The 16,240-nt window shown below is 38.6% G+C and overlaps 1 protein-coding gene across 1 annotated transcript in view; it reads left to right on the top strand.

Moving 5' to 3' along the window:
- Window positions 1-16,240, top strand: part of PIBF1 (progesterone immunomodulatory binding factor 1) — a 311,116-nt gene that overhangs the window by 154,975 nt on the left and 139,901 nt on the right. The gene's annotated exons all lie outside the window — the stretch shown is intronic.

Below are 16,240 nucleotides of genomic sequence, written 5' to 3'. Positions count from 1 at the left end.
TTATAGAATAGATACAGATATTTTATATAGTATTTAATTTGCATATTATGTCAGTACCTAAGCCTTTAAACAATTAAGACCAAAAGATTCTACCTCACTGGTGTTTCTTTATGTTCTGACCTTCAGTGTGAAAGATTTCTCTGTGTTAATATTTAAGGTCTGGCACATAGCTGATGCTAAAGGTGGAAGCATTGGTGTTCTGATAAATATTAACAAACAGCTCATTTGTCAGGTGTGTAAGACAGAGTGCTGATTTGCTTGTATTGTTGTTATGTGCTGTCAAGTCACAGACTCTTAGCTGACCCTCTAGCAGGTTTTCAGAGGCTGTAAATCACATGTGAGGAGATTGCCCATACAATATTTTTAAGCACGTAAGATGCATGTTTTAAATATTTCAACCATGCAGTCTCCCCGAAGTATTTTTGTAAGCATATTGTGCTGATTTTTATAGTAACAAATATTTTTAAAGTAATATATCAAAAATATTTGTGAATAAAATATTGCTGTAAATATCTACAGTCTCATACACTGATGTGATTGTTATTGTTACTTGTACCATCAAGTCAGTTCCAACTCCCAGCGACCCTGCATGCAGTAGAACCAAATTCTGCCTTGTCTTGTGTCATCTTCACAGTAAGTGCTGTGTCTGGGTCTGTCACTGTGTTAAGGCCTCCATCTTCTTGAAGGTCTTCCTCCTTTCCCCTTACCCTCTGCTTTGTTAAGCATCATCTTCTTCCCTGGGGACTACTCCTTCCTGAAAGCATGTCTATGTTGTCTTGAGACAAAGCCTAATTTCTTTTTCTAAGGAACATTCTGTCTATAGTCTTTTTTTTTTTTAATAAAATTTTTCTTTTATACTGATAAACTTAGAAAATTCAAACACACTGTTTTTCAAGACAGATTTATTTGTTCTTTTAGCTTCTCCAACACTACAATTCAAATGCATCAAACCTGCTTTTCATTTTTCAGCTTTCACACGGCTATGAGGCATGCATACTGAGGCTTGACTTAAGCAGCCTTTGTTCTCAAGGTATCATCATCTTTGCTTTCATATACTTGAAAGAGATCTTTTGGAGCAATTTCCTCAAGGCAATTCATGTTTTGCCTTCTTGTAGCAATTTCTCCAAGGCAATACACCTTTTGACAACATAAGCATTATATTCTCAACTAAAAAAAAAAAAAGAAATCTTTGATAGCATCAGTCTTTTCTCCATTTATGTTGCTTATTGTTCTAATTCAAGGATTTTTGGTTTTGTTTTGGCTTTTATATTTTGGTGTAATCCGTACTGAAAGCTGTAGTATTTCATCTTCATCAGTAATTGCTTCAGGCCTTCTTCTCTTTCCTCAAACAAGGTTCTGTCATCTGCATATTGCAAGTTGCTAGTGTTTCTTTCTCCAGTCCTGATGCCACATTCTTCTTCTTATAGGCCAGCTTTTTAAATTGAATGTTGTTGTTGTTGTTATTGTTATGTGCCATTGAGTCATCTGCTGCTTATAGTGAGTGACCTTCTGTACAATAGCCCTGAACCCTGTCCTATCCTGAGCCAATCTCACTGTCTCTGACACACCTTCTCTATTATCCCAGTTACTTGGTCAGTATGTCTTATCTGGGGTCTTCCTCTCGTGCACTGTCCCTCCAGCTTTTCAAGCATGATGTCCTTCTCCAAAGGCTGGTCCTGTTACTGAATGCAAGGGGTTCTTTCGATAGTCAATCGCCAATAAGACAGATGGATTGAAATATCTAAAGCACTTTATTTCAGATCTGGGAAGACAGAATTCCTCTCAAAAACTGTCTCTCCATCTGGGAGTGATCAACCACTTTTATATTTAAGTTAGATACCAATCTAATTAACTAATACACTTTGGCTAGTAAAGTTACAGAATTTCTAAATTTAATAAAACACAAGTTTACTAGTAAACAGACAATTTAAAAAAATACAGTTAAATTCTAATCCAGGAAAGGTGCATTTTCCTTCCTGATAAACAGGAAGCTTAAGGCACAATTTACATATGATTGAGGAAAACCATTTCAAAGAGGTGAGTGCTAATATAGGAAAGACACATTTCCTCTCCTGGTAGATAGGCAGTTTAAAGTATTTTAGAGGACTAAAGAAAGGGATGAGGAGCACTGGAAGCCTAATATCAAGAAGCTTCCCTGCAATCCCAAAGACACGGAATTCGAGGCCACCAGCTGCTCCATGGAAGAAGGATGGGCAGTTTCCTCCCATGCGATTAACTGCCTCTGAAAACGTGCCAGAGGATCAGCTATGGGTCTCTTCCAACTCAACGGTACACAACACACACACGTGCACACACAAAGAGGGGAGGAAGAATTCTAAGGCAAAGTAACTAGTTTTGCAGGCTGGAGAAAACTGATGTCAGTTTTGTAACTATACTAACTGATATATTTGGACAGTTCTGAATTGATTAATACCACCTCATCAGTCTCTCCTGGCAACATGCCCAAAGTATGGAAATGGATATTTAAAACCCTTGCCTCCAAGGAGCAGCTTGATTTCATCATCTTCAGGACAGACCTGTTTATTCTCTTGACAGTCTACTGTATGTTCAAGGCTCTTCTCCAGCACTACCGCTCTACAGCATTGATTCTTCTATCACTCTTAGTTATTGTCCTGCTCTCTGATACGTAGCAAGTAATTGCAAAGACTGTGGTGCCCTTTAGCCTTTAGACTGACATCATTGCTCTTCAGCATTCTGGAGAGGTCCTTGACTTTCCCCATGCAATCCATCTTTTGATGTTTCTCACTGCTAGTGCCACAAGTATTGATTGTGGAACTAAACAACCTGAAATTTTTTACAATCTCAATCTCTTCTCCATCTGTTGTGAATAAAAAATACACAAGTAATAACTCCGTGTTCTATGTACAGTTCTACATGAGCATAATTAATTTTTCTAGAATTCTCATTTTCCACAGTATTTTCCATAATTTTCTATGATTCATTTTCAGATGCCTTTGTGTGGATAATAAAATGCAGGTAAACATCACTGAGATATTACCTGCTTTTATCTGATATTAGAGGGCTGTGTGGATCTTAACAAATTATGGCTAACATTGCAAAGAATGGGAATTGCAAAACACTTAATTGTGTTCATGCAAAACCTATGTCTAGACCAAGAAGCTGTTTGTGAACAGAGAAAGGGTTCTGGTTTAAACCATGTGGTTTAAAATTAACAAAAGTGTATGTCAGAGAAGAAACAGACACCTAAATATCAAGTAAAACAAAACTCCTCACAGCTGGAGAAGTTATTGTGATGGACCACTAGGTAACGTGATAAATGAAGAAAAGTTTGTCAAATTTTCAAAGATTTTATTTTACTTAAATCTATAATCAACATCCATTTCAGCTGTTAAGTAATTAAAAATTATGTTCCATTGGTAAAATACACAGTCAAGGACCACTTTAAAGTGCTAAAGAGAAAGAGTATCAGTTTAAGGTGTATTACTGAACAGAAGAGGTTCTTTCTGTAGTCAATTACGAATAAGACAAACGGATTGCAGTATCCATAGAAGCACTTTATTCCAGATCTGTGGAGGACAGTGGGTCTCAGCCTCAAAGACTGCCTCCCTGTCTGGGAGTGGTCATGGGTTTATATACCAGGGTGAGACACTAATTCACTTAACACTAGTAATTCAGTAATGGGACAGTCCCCTTCCTGGTAAACAGGCAGATTAAGATGCAATTTACATATGACTGGGAAACAGCCTCGGAGAGATCTAGGAGAGATGCATTTCCTCTTCTGGTAAACAGACAGATCAAACTACTTTACATGACTAAAGAAAGAAAACCGAATTCTGAGGCTAAGTAACTAGTTTTGCGGGCAAAGAAAACGGCTGTTAATTTCATAATTATATAATTTTATAACTGATACATATATAGAGAATTCTTAACTAGCAGGTATGTCTGCCTCAAGCCACAGTGTTATCTTTTGTTTCATGTACTGTCTGTCAAGTCTGATTTGACTCAAAGCTAACCCTTAGCTGGTTATTGTTGTTGTGTTGCTGTGTACCATCACATTGGAACCAACCTATATCTGACCCAATGGCAGGTTTTTAGAGACAGTTAATCACACGAGAGAGAGGAGATTGCCAATCCCATGGAGCAGCGGGATTCAAACTGCATGCCTTTGAGATTTCAGCACAGCCCCTTACCACAGGGGAAGGAGATGACCCATCTTTTTCCCACAGAGCCACTGGTGGATTGGACCTAGGACAGGCATGCTGCCTTTGGGTTAGGAGTGCTATTGCGTACAGATGATGCCATCAAAATCCCCCTATCAAGAAATATTATTGTCCCAACACTGCCTCAAACCATCCTCCATGTTAATTTTCCCTATTTTAAAAAAGCCTTTCCCTTTCAGATGATGTCCAGATTTTTTAGCATGATGTGGAGGGCAAATTTGACACCATCCTGTTTTCTCTTTTCCTCTTATATCATCTTTTATCTCCCAAAGATTTTGCCTATTCACCCTACTGTGCTCTTCCACTGTTAACCCCCCATCCTTTTTTTTGCTTCCCTTATTGTATACCATCAAGTCAGGTCTGACTGGCACAGGAGGTGCCCCTCTACCCTAGCAGAGCATCCTGGTGGATTTGAACCATGAGTCTTCAGGATTGCAGTGCAACTTCTTGCCACTAGGCCCCCACTGCTCCCTTTCCCGCCTGCCTATCTTTGATGTCTTCTGTTCGTTTCTTTTCAATGATTATGTTACTGAATGTAGGGGGTTCTTTCTGTACTCAGTTCCCATTAAAACAAATGATTGCAATATCCAGTGCACTTTATTCTAGATCTGGGAGGACAGTGAGATTCCCCTCAAAAATTCCTTCCTGTCTGGGAGTGATCATTAGTTTTTTATACTTGGGTTAGATACTAATTTACCTAACAATACACTTTTGTTAGTAAACTTACAGAATTTCTACATTTAAAAAGAACCATTTACTAGTAAACAGACAACTTAATAGTTAACATATGACTGAGGAACAACAGTTTTGAAAAGGTAAATGCTAATCCAGGAAAGATGCATTTCCCTTCAGGTAAACAGGCAGTTTATGGCACAATTTACATATGACTGACAAAAACCTTTTCAAAGTGGTGAATGCTAATCTAGGAAAGATGCATTTCCTCTTCTGGTAAATAGTTTAAAGTACTTTACATGACTAAAGAAAGGGGAAAAAGAATTCTAAGGCAAAGTAACTAGTTTTGCAGGCTGGAGAAAACTGGTGTCAGATTTGTTGCTGTACTGATGTTTGGATAATTCTCAACTTATTAATATCAGTCCCTCAATTCCACTGTTGACATCCTCAGAGTTCTATCTTTGGCACGTTTCATTCATCAAATTCTCTCATCTTGTTCTATAGCTTCAGCTTCCATCTATAGTCTCTCTTTCTAGTGTAGTCTTTTTTCTTAAAGTAAAATATCTATATGATAAATATACATATATTGACACAGGCAATTTAAAAGCATATGAGACAAACACTAAGCTTCCTGCTCTCATCTTTTAAACCTTTTCATAATATCTTTCGAGGGAGCTCTGTTGGCGTAGTGGGTAAGGAGTTGTGCCGCCAGCCCAAAGGTGGGTAGTTAGAATCCCCCAATTGCTCAGTTGAAGAAAGATGTACAGTCTCTTCTCATGCAGTTTACAACCTTTGAAAACCTCTTGGAGGGTCAACTATGACTTGGTTCTAAGTTAATGACAATGTACAATAATAACAGCAATCATCTCTTTAATAATTCTCCTGCTTTACTGTTTCTCACTTTATACTATCTTTTATTATCTCTTATTTCAACAGCTTTAGAAACCATGTTTTTGGCATCTCTATTCATTGTTGACATTAAATCTTGTCTCTAGAGAGCTAAATCTTGTCTCTAGAGAGCTCTTGTTTCTTGTACATTGAGAGTTGTCTCTGTTTCTTAAGAATAATGATAAATATTCTTTTATCAAGTTTCATCTTATACTGCACACGCCCTACTACTTTCATTCTCCCACCGTATGTAACTACTTGCTGTTCTCAAAATACTCTGTGCTATTTCATGCCTCCTTGCTTTTAAACACTCCAATCCCTGCCCCTCTTCTAGTATACTCTGGTCTGAAGAAGAACTAGTTATCTTTCAAGATCAACTGTTAAGCTGCTTCTCTTCGCAATGTCTGGAACAAATAACTTCTATAGCACCTCTGATAACATATATGTTGTTGTTGTTGTTGTTATGTGCCGTCGAGTCGTTTGCGACTCATAGCGACCCTATGTACAACAGCCCTAAACCGTGCTCTATCCCGTGCCAATCTCATTGCCTCTGACACACCCATCCCGATTACCCCAGTCACTGAATCAATCCACCTCATAGAGGGTCTTCCCCTCCTGCGCTGTCCCTCTACTCTACCCAGCATGATGTCCCTCTCTAAAGACCTGTCTCTCCTTACAACATGTCCAAAGTATGTCAGACAAAGCCCCAGAATCCTTGCCTCCAAGGAGCAGCCTGGTTTAATCCTCTCTACGATGAATCTGTTTGTTTTCTTGGCAGTCCATGGTTACTTTATAAAATATATTTAACTAGATACTGCATATTTGCCCACATAACATGAAGGAGAGGAAGACCAGCCGTGAGATTCATTAAAGCAGTGATTGCTACAAGGAAACATAAGCACAGTGGAAATTGTGAGGAAAGCACAGGATTGGGCGAGATTTCAAGCTTAGGGTTGCTATGAGTTGGAGTCAATTCCATGACACCTAACATTAACAAGCATAATTATGACTGTCTATAAGCTTCTTAAAGGCTAAGGTCATTTTTATTGGTCTGTGTGTCTGCTCTCCCTTAATACTTGGCTCTAATCAATATTACAGGTATTTGATGAAGGATGAATTTCTGAGTGGTTTTGTTGGTTTTCTTTAATAAAATTTTTATTTTGTACTGGTTTACTTACAAAATTCTTATACATCGTTTTTCACCAGATCTTTCCCATGTCCTTTTCCTACTCCTTCCTCCATTCATCAAATTGTGGGACCCAGCACCCATCTCCACCTCCACCCCCATCCATCCTCACCTTGGGGTTTTTTTAAAGATTTATTCATTGTGATTTTAGTGAAAGTTTACAGACAGGATGAGTTTTCATTCATTCATTAATACACATTTTTCTCTCTCCCCCTCTGATTTACTTTGTAATGCATGTCTTTTTCCAGATTGTTAATTGTTAAACACATAATGTGTAATCAGTTTCTGGTTTTTATAGAATCAAGTAATTTAGAAACCTGTAGCAGAATAAAGGTTATTATTAAAAGGGCTAAATGATGGCAGAAGGGTCATAACTAATTAAATAAAGAAGGAAAGAAAACTTTGCATCATCACAGACTTAATGATGTGCCTTTTATCAATATATGATTTTATTTACATAGGAAACCAAAGTCAATCAGCTTTATCCATTGCCACTACTTAAAAAAATATATTAGCAGAATCACCAATACAGAAAACTATGGATTATTTTTGGTCTTTTAGGATGAAAGGAGAAAGTCAAAAGCTAAAGTGAGAAATAAAAAAATATAATGAAGATAATACCTTATATGTGGGTAGCAGTTTATATCAGCTAAGTGTACTTAACCACTGAAATATGAAGCCATTCAGCTCTCAAGCAGACAGACTTTTGTGACCTTAGGCAAGTTTCTTATCCTTTGTAAACCTCAATTTTCCAACCTGTAAAGTGGAATTAATGGTACTATATTACATATTGCCCCAAGAATTAGAGATAACTCAGCCTACAGCAGTCATTTACTATACGATTGGCACATATCAGTCATTCAGCAAATGTTGACAGTTTTTATTTTTATGCTATTTCTTTCTCTGCTGCTGGTCAAGCTATTGACAAAATATTTTGTTCATAACTCTAGCAGTGGGATTTTCTTTTTCTTTCTTTGAAGAAAAAAGTTGCTCCATAATTCGAATGAGTTATGGTTATTTTGTCTGTATAGACATATTCCACATGTATTGTGTGAATGGATATTTAACAAAATACAGGGAGTCTTATAAATGATAATGTAAATAACTTCATAAAGGAGAAATGGTACTATAATTGCAAAAAGATGAATTTATTCTTATAGAATTTAAAACAATATCTTACCACATACAAACTAAGCATTTTAGGAAAATAGGTGAAAATTTACATATTTTAAAACCAGTAAGGAGTTCAAATTAACTCATCAGAATTGTTATTTTTAAGTTAGAGAACAGTAATTATTGATAAGTTTATTAAATCAGTGTTTAAAAACAAAAAATCATTTGTAATATGTAATAAATGATTAAAATTTTATTTCATAGGCATGAAAACACAGCCTTTATTTCTACCTTTAAGTAAATATTTTACTAAAAATCAAAATTATCACATATATACACACACACACACACACACATATGCATGGTTCAAAATCAGGAAAGGAATGTTCCAGGGATGCATCATATCTCTATACGTTTTCAATCTATATGTGGAACAGATCACAAGGAGATTGAGCTCTATGAAGAGAAATGTGGCATCAGGATTGGAGGAAGACTCGTCAACAGGACCTGAGACATTTGCTGGAAGTTAAGGACTATAGCCTTCAATATGGACTGAAGCTCAACATAAAGAAAAAAAAGATTCTTACCCCTAGACCAGTTGGCAGCATCATGATAGATGGTGAAGAGATTGAGATTGTTAACAGCTTCAGCTTGCTTGGCTTCACAATCAGTAATCTTGGTACCAGCAGTCAGAAAATCAAAAGGCAAATTTCACTGGGAAAGTCTGCTGTCAGGAACCTCTCCAGAATGCTGAAGAACAGTGATGTCAATCTAGAGACTAAGGTGCACCAAATCTAGGCCATAGTCTTTGCAATTACTTGCTATGCATCAGAGAGCTGGACAGTGACCAAGGATGATAGAATTGATGTCTTTGAATTGTGGTACTGGAGAAGGATATTGAATATACCATGAATTGCTAGAACAAAAAGGTTTGTTCTGGAGATGGTGAAACCAGGCTGCTCCTTAGAAGCAAAAATTTTGAAGCTTCATCTGAGACACTTTGGGCATATTGCAAGTAATTGCACGGAAGGACCATTGCTTGGAGAGGGATAGTACAAGAGAGGAAGACCCTGAGGGATTTGGGGTAGGTGTGTTAGAGACAGTGAAGTTGGCTCAAGATAGAGCAGGGTTCAGAGCTGTTGTATATAGGGTTGATATGAGTTGCAAGTGAGTTGACGGCACATAACAACAACTTAGGTATATGGGAGTTCTGGTGACCTAGTGGCAGAAGCGGCACTGCAATCCCAAAGCATTTAGTTCGAATCCACTAGCTGCTCTACAGGAGAAGATTGAACAGTCTCCTCCCGTATGATTTACTGCTTCTGAAACCCCCCTGGAGGGTCAACGATAGGTCAGTTAGAGTTAGCGTATCAAATATGTTATCTCAAAAAAATGTTATCTCTATTTTCAAATATAAAATATTTATATCTAAAATTTTCAGCCAGTGATCAAATACTTAGAAAACTAGGGACACAACTGGTCTAAAACGGATTTGAATTTGGACAGAATTAAATGTAGATTTGTTCCTTTAAAATTAAAATTGTATCTGCTACTTAGACAAATAGATTTCCTACTTTTGACCATAATATTGCATTGAAACATATGAGGTAGAGATCTGTTTAAAAGGGATATATTAAAAGGGTGGGTATTCTTGTCTTTACAGAAGTCCAGAGAGAAGACAGCATTGTGGAGTGGCCTTGGGGGGAGGGATTGTATAACAATAAAAAAGTTTTTCTTTTCGAAGAGAAGAGTGATTTGGGGCAGAGGGGATGCGCAGGGAGAAAAGTGCAACAATGGATGACTGTAAATCCTAAGTCTCTGTAAACTTTCATTAAAATTAATAATTTTTTAAATGTACATCTTACATAGCAACACACACTCACACACACAAATATATAGCAAATAAACTTGTAAATAAATGTCTTCCATTAGAACCTGCTAAGTTATATGAAAACAAACCAGGTGGACATCTACAGTAAGTTGTGCTTATAACAAAAGGCTATAGAACTGTAGTGCTTCGAATCCACCAGGGGTTCCTTGGCCAAAAGATGGGCACTCTTCTCCTATTAAGATTTACAGCCTCTGAGACCCAGTGGAGGGTCACTAGGAGTCATTATTGACTTTGGCAGTAAGTTGAGATAATTCTCAGCCAACTGGACGTGCAGAAGCCATGCAGTGAATGCATCTTCTGAAAGTAAACAGAGCAACACAGGAAGGGGCATAAGAGCCTACAGGTTAATCTATAATATGGAGTAAAAAATGACTCTAAAGCTTATTTCTCTGCAAATTACTGCTCTTATTTCCTGTTTCTTTGTATATATGCCTTTAGTGTGCATTCTTCATTTCTGAGTGGTGAGAGAGAGAGAGCAGTGAATAGGATGACAGAGAAGAATGGACGCCTTTGCATCATGGTGTGGGAGAAGACTGCCAAAATAGTAAATATGTCTGCCTTGGGGGCAGTGCAGCAAAGGTGCTCCTTAGACCCAAGGATGGCGAAATTGCATCTCATATACTCTGCATGTTGTCGGGAGGGACAAGTCCTTGGAAAAAAGATAGGCTGAGGAAGGTAGAAGGTCAAAGAAAGAGAGGAAGACCCTCAAGAAGATAGAGTGACACTGAAATTGTAACATTGAGCATATCCGAGATTATGAGCAAGGTGCAGGTAGGGCAAGATTCAGATCTTTTGTTCATATGGTCACTTTGGGTTGTAATTGACTTGGTGGCATCTAACAACATTATATATATTATTTTGCCTGTGACTCATAAGGTTGCTGTGAGTCATAGGCACATAACAACAATATGAATCTGCTGCCAGACTCAGAGTTCAAATATGAATTCTGAAGTTACTAGTGTTATAAACTTAGGTAAGTTAATTGACTTCTCTGTACTTCAGACTCCTTTGTTAAATGAGGCAAATGGTAATACCTAATCTTTGGACAAGGGTATGTCAGTAGATCTGTATGAATCTAAGAGGTGTGATTGGTTCATAATTCTGGTTGTAAAGCACTGTTGCATCCGTTCCAACTCATAGCAATCCCACATATAGTGCAAACCCTACCGGATCCTGCACCCTCCTCACGATTAGTGCTGGGCGTGAGCACTTTTACAGCCACTGGATCAGTGTATGTCACTGAGAGTCATCCTCTATTGCTCTGACCTTTTTCTTGACCGGGCATGAGGTCTTTCTCTAGAGACTTGATTCCCCCTGATAACATGTCCAACCTTTGTGATGTTAATGAAGCAGAAATTGTATAATGATGTAATTATCCTTCATGGTGTAATCTGAGATGCATTCTGCCAATCCGTTGTGAGAGAATTATAATGGGATACAACATCTTTAATTAGGTCATAGCCCTGATCTGTTGAAAGAAGTGTTTCTCTGCGTTGGGGCCTAGAACAACTTCTAGCTCTTGGGAGATAAAAGGTAGTGTAGAGAAAAAAGTGTGAGATAAAAGGGAAAGAGGCACCGAGCAGAGAGGGGAAGCTCAGAACTACAAAGAATGAAGAGACAGGAGCTGAGTACATCCTTTGGCCCCAAGGCCCTGTGCTGGGGACTGTATTGACACAATTGAAGATCAAAGTGAGGTCCAGATCTGCAAGAAGTCCAGAGCAAGGTGAAGTCCTGACAAGTGCAAGATCTGCAAGTGCTGAAAGAATCTAAGGTCTTCCTCCAGAACCAGTGGAGAGAAAGCCTACCCCTAGAGCTGGTACTCTGTACTCAGAGTTCAAGCCTCTTAAATTGTAAGAGAATAAATTCCTGCCTCCCAGTTCTGGTTTGTCTGTTCCAAGAGCACTAGAGAACTAAGACCAATGATGAAAAGGTATAAGCTTTGAATCCACTCCGAGGCACCTCAGGAGAAAGGCTTTGTGATGTCCTTCCAAAAGATGACAGCCTTCAAAACGCATGGAGCACAGTTCTCTGCAGCACATGGCCATGCCGTGAACTGAAGTTATCCTAAAAGCTGCTGGAGTAAGGGTTAAGTGAGTGGATGTATGTTTAAAACAATGCTTACCAATTGTTAAGTGCCGTGGAGTTGAATACGACCCATAGCAACCCTACAAACAACAGATCTGAACCCCGTCCTATCCTGTCCTCTGCCATCCCCACACTCCCTGACACACCAGAGTCCATGGCAGTAGTCACTGCCCTTTTATGCTTATGGACAGTACTGCCTAAAACTCATTCATGGTCATTATTTAAGTTCATATTAACAAATAAGTATCAATGAAAAATTTCTTGAGCAAATAAGTGGTTTACACTTCATTTTTAAAACTGATTCTGTCTTAAAACATCTTAAAGGGTAAATTAGAAAAGACAAAAAGGGAAAGTAACTTTTAAAATCAAGTAAAGGAAGTCCAGAAGGGATGGGAATGCCGTGTCTCATTTTCCGTAAAAGTAATCACAGCTGCCTTTGGTCAATTGGCAGTCCACCGGCAGAGCTCTGGCAGTGGGATGAAAGTAGCCCCTGGAAAGTAATTTTGGGGAAGGATTGTCACTTACTTCTTGGCATTGGTAGCAGAGCATTTTAGGATTTCCCCCCCTTGAATAATCTGAGAGAGACTTAATTTCTTGTTTCTCTGTATGTGTGCCCTTCGCCTAGTGCAGTTTGCGTTCTCATCTGTTCTGTGATCACAGACTGCAGTATAAAGGGTATAAGGAGCTGGTGAAATTATTGATGGAAAGTAGAGTTTCCTGAAAAGGATTTAAGTGCAGAGGCTGTTGAAACAGATTCATGGGTAATGTATGACATGTTCAAAACCAAGTTCCAGAAATTGCCTTGACATTTGTGAATTGGCATTTTGTGTCACTATCCCTTTTTTAAAAAAAAAAAAGTTCTGATAAGAGATCATATAGGCATTGACATTTTCTGGTAATAATGATAAACTATGTCTTTATTTGCCATATGCGTGGCTAATAAATTAGTTATAAGGACAGAATATTCACTTTCGTTGTGATAACAGCTCTCTAATTTGGCAAATACTTAAATCAGGAAGTCTTTCCTCTGATTCATTCTGGGGGGAAAATTCAATTACATGAGTTCAGAGAAATATGCTACAATTAATTCTTTAAAGTATGCTTTTCTAGGTCCAAACACTAGGTCATATGAAATAGGCAAACAGATTATACAGACATGCGTGCACACACGCACTCTAGAACAAATGCCAGCCACCACTGAAGTAGAAAAATGGGCAACTAGATTGGTATTAATTGTATTCCGTTTACACCTTAAACAGACAACTGTTTATAAAGGGTTTGTTGAGGGTTTTTTTTCTGCCTGTGCTTTGCTAGCTTCTGAGTGATTATTAATTTTTAAGAGGTATTGCAATCATACTTCTGGTCTCCTTCTTCCCCTTTGCACTTGGCAGTATAGTATGAACCACATAAAATGAATTTCTTTAAAAGAAAAAGGATTTTAAATGCTTGCACTCAGGAATTCCTTTCTCTTGCTCTAATCCTGTCCTTACAGCCCTCCCAGGCCTTTCATTCCCTCTAGGTCTGGCCTCATTATGAGGCCTCCTCTCAGAAACTCTTCGAATTTCTTCAGTCCGTCAACCTCCTCCTGGTTCCCCTTTTCGTGCTCCCCACCTTTGGATCTTATCGGCTATTTGAGTATTACGTTCACAAGCACTCTAGATTGCTTTGTTGCCGGATTGATTCATCCATCATGCTTTTCTTGACAATCACTACCTGGAGCATAGTATCTTATAATCTTTTAGTAATTCTATAAATATTTAATGGGAGGGAGAGAAAATTCTTTGCTTTTGTGTGAGCATACTGGAAAGTTTGTGTGGAGATATGTTCTTTTTGCTACATGGAAATATTACAAATTCATGTTGTTAAACATGAACCAGGCCCTCTTAACTGTTTACTAGAAGTTTTGTTTTATTCTTTCTATCCATGTTCCAGTGCTGTTTTACAGATCCCTTCTACTCACCAAAAGCATCAATCCCATCTGCTTATCTTCTTTCTTTGTTATAATGAGGCGATCAAAATTTCCTTTGCTTAGATCTCTTTCATCTGAGGATTTTTCAGCATCGTTAGTCACTCTTCATTCTTCTTTTTATTCCCCAGTAAAAATAAATAAGTAAAATTATGTTATGCATTCAGAGAGAGAGGGAGTGAGTGAGTTCACTGTGCACGTAAAAGTTAGGCCGTTTAAACCAATAATCCACTCCATGGGGAAAAGATGACTGTTTCCATAGAGATGGTTGTTAGAGTTAGGTGCCACTGAGTCAAATCCAGCTCACAGCGAGCCTGTGTATAACAGAACAAAACCCTGCCCAAGCATATGCCATCCTCATAGACTCTTTTGTGCTTTTAAGCCTGTTGTTTGAATCACTGTGTCCCTCCATCCTGTTGAGGGTCTTCCTCTCTTTCACTAGGTAACCCTGTGAGGCACTTGTACTCAGTCCTGTCAGTCACTAGGAGCCAGAATCAACCCAATGACAGCAAGTAACACATGTATGTATGTGAGGGTGTGTGGGCTGTATAACCCCAATCCGTGGATGTGTACACATGTGTGGATGTATATGTACAGAGGGATTCTTTCTCCTTTGAAAGTTAACCCGCTGCTTCTTCTACTTAATTTTGGCTTATTCTCTACATCAGGCCTTTCCTCATTATTCATTTGTTATGTGCTGTTGAGTCACAGTCTGCTCATAGCTGACCCTCCAGCAGGTTTCTTGAGGCTGCAGATCATACGAGAGATTGTCCATCTTTCTCCCACTGAGCAGCAAGTAGATTCGAACCATGTGTCCTTGTATTGGCAGCACAGCACCTTACCAGAGCTCTCTTCAGTACTCACTAATGGCCTCCTAATTGCCAGCAGGCTCTTCTCAGTCCTCACCCCTCTTCATCTGTCTATGACATGACACTATAGATATTCTAGAAAGTGTGTCCTTTTTGCTTTATGGCACTATTCTCTCTGCTCTGTGACTCAGATGACTCTTTAGTCTTGGTCATTTTTATTTTCTTTTTACCCTGAAATATCTGTTCTTTGTTCCATTTTCACACCTTAAAGATTTTCAAGTGAGTATAAGTATTTCCTAAGATTCTTGTCTAAAATGTTTGTACTAAACAGTATCCTTAAAGATTTTGCTTGAGCAAGTCTAACAGGAAAACCAGAAATCTCCATTTTAATAAGTATTTGTGACCTTAATAAAAGTAATGCAGAACCGCACCTTAGAAAAATAATAACTCTACACAGTTAGAATCAGTCGGCTACTCTGTGGGAGAAGGACGGGCAGTCTCCTCCTGTGCGGTTTACTGCCTCTAAAAGCCCCCTGTAGGGGGTCAGCTAGGGGTTGGTTCCAACTCAACAGACACAACAATACAGTCCTGCCTATTCCATTGTCTCATTCACCACCACTCCATGCTCGTTATTATCAAATATCTTAACATCCTGTTCTTCATTTCTTCATGACATATGGGTCACGCTATGAGAACCTCATGGCCAGAATCAGAGCTGATAATCAACTAGCATGTACTTTTTTCTTGTTGGTAAAATAATAAAATACTTATAAAAACATTTGGTAAATGGCTTTCCTAAGCCACTGCCTATCCTTCCAGCAGCACAATCCTGTCTGACCTGCCACCTTTCTTGAGACTTCATGCACCTGTCTGTAATTCAGCAACAAAGAGATAATATTTGGAGTGACAGAGTTCTTCAGGATAATGACGTCACTGAGCGTCTTAGCTATATAGTTGCCAAAACAGAAGTGCCACAAATTGATGGATTTAACAAACGGATACTTATTTTGTCATAATTTGGTTGGCTTCTTGTTGTGTGCTGTCTAGTCATAGCTGACCATCCTGTGGGTTTTCAGAGGCAATAACTCAGATGAGAGGAGATTGTACATCTTTCTCCCTGGCAGCAGCAGCTGGTGGACTTGAACCACCTGCCTTTTGAGATTGCAGCACAGCTTCTTACCTCTAGGCCACCTGAGCTCTCTGTAGGAGGCTAGAACTCTAAATTCAAAGTAGCAGGTCTAGGGGAAGGCTTTCTTTCTGTGTTGATCCTAGAGAAATGTCCTTTCCTCTCGCCTTCTACTACGTGGTTCCTTGGAGACATGCCTGGATCTTGGCATCTGCTTTAACTCATCTCTTCTGTTGATTTGTTTAATATCCTTTTATATCTCAAAGAGATTGCTCAAGATACATCCTATCCTAATCCTGCCT

Source organism: Elephantulus edwardii, unplaced genomic scaffold, assembly GCF_000299155.1.
Source record: "Elephantulus edwardii isolate Elephantulus edwardi_28Jun2011 unplaced genomic scaffold, EleEdw1.0 scaffold00023, whole genome shotgun sequence".
NCBI lineage: Eukaryota > Metazoa > Chordata > Mammalia > Macroscelidea > Macroscelididae > Elephantulus > Elephantulus edwardii.
Note: the sequence above shows the minus strand (reverse complement) of the source record. Positions and strands in the feature narration are given on the sequence as shown.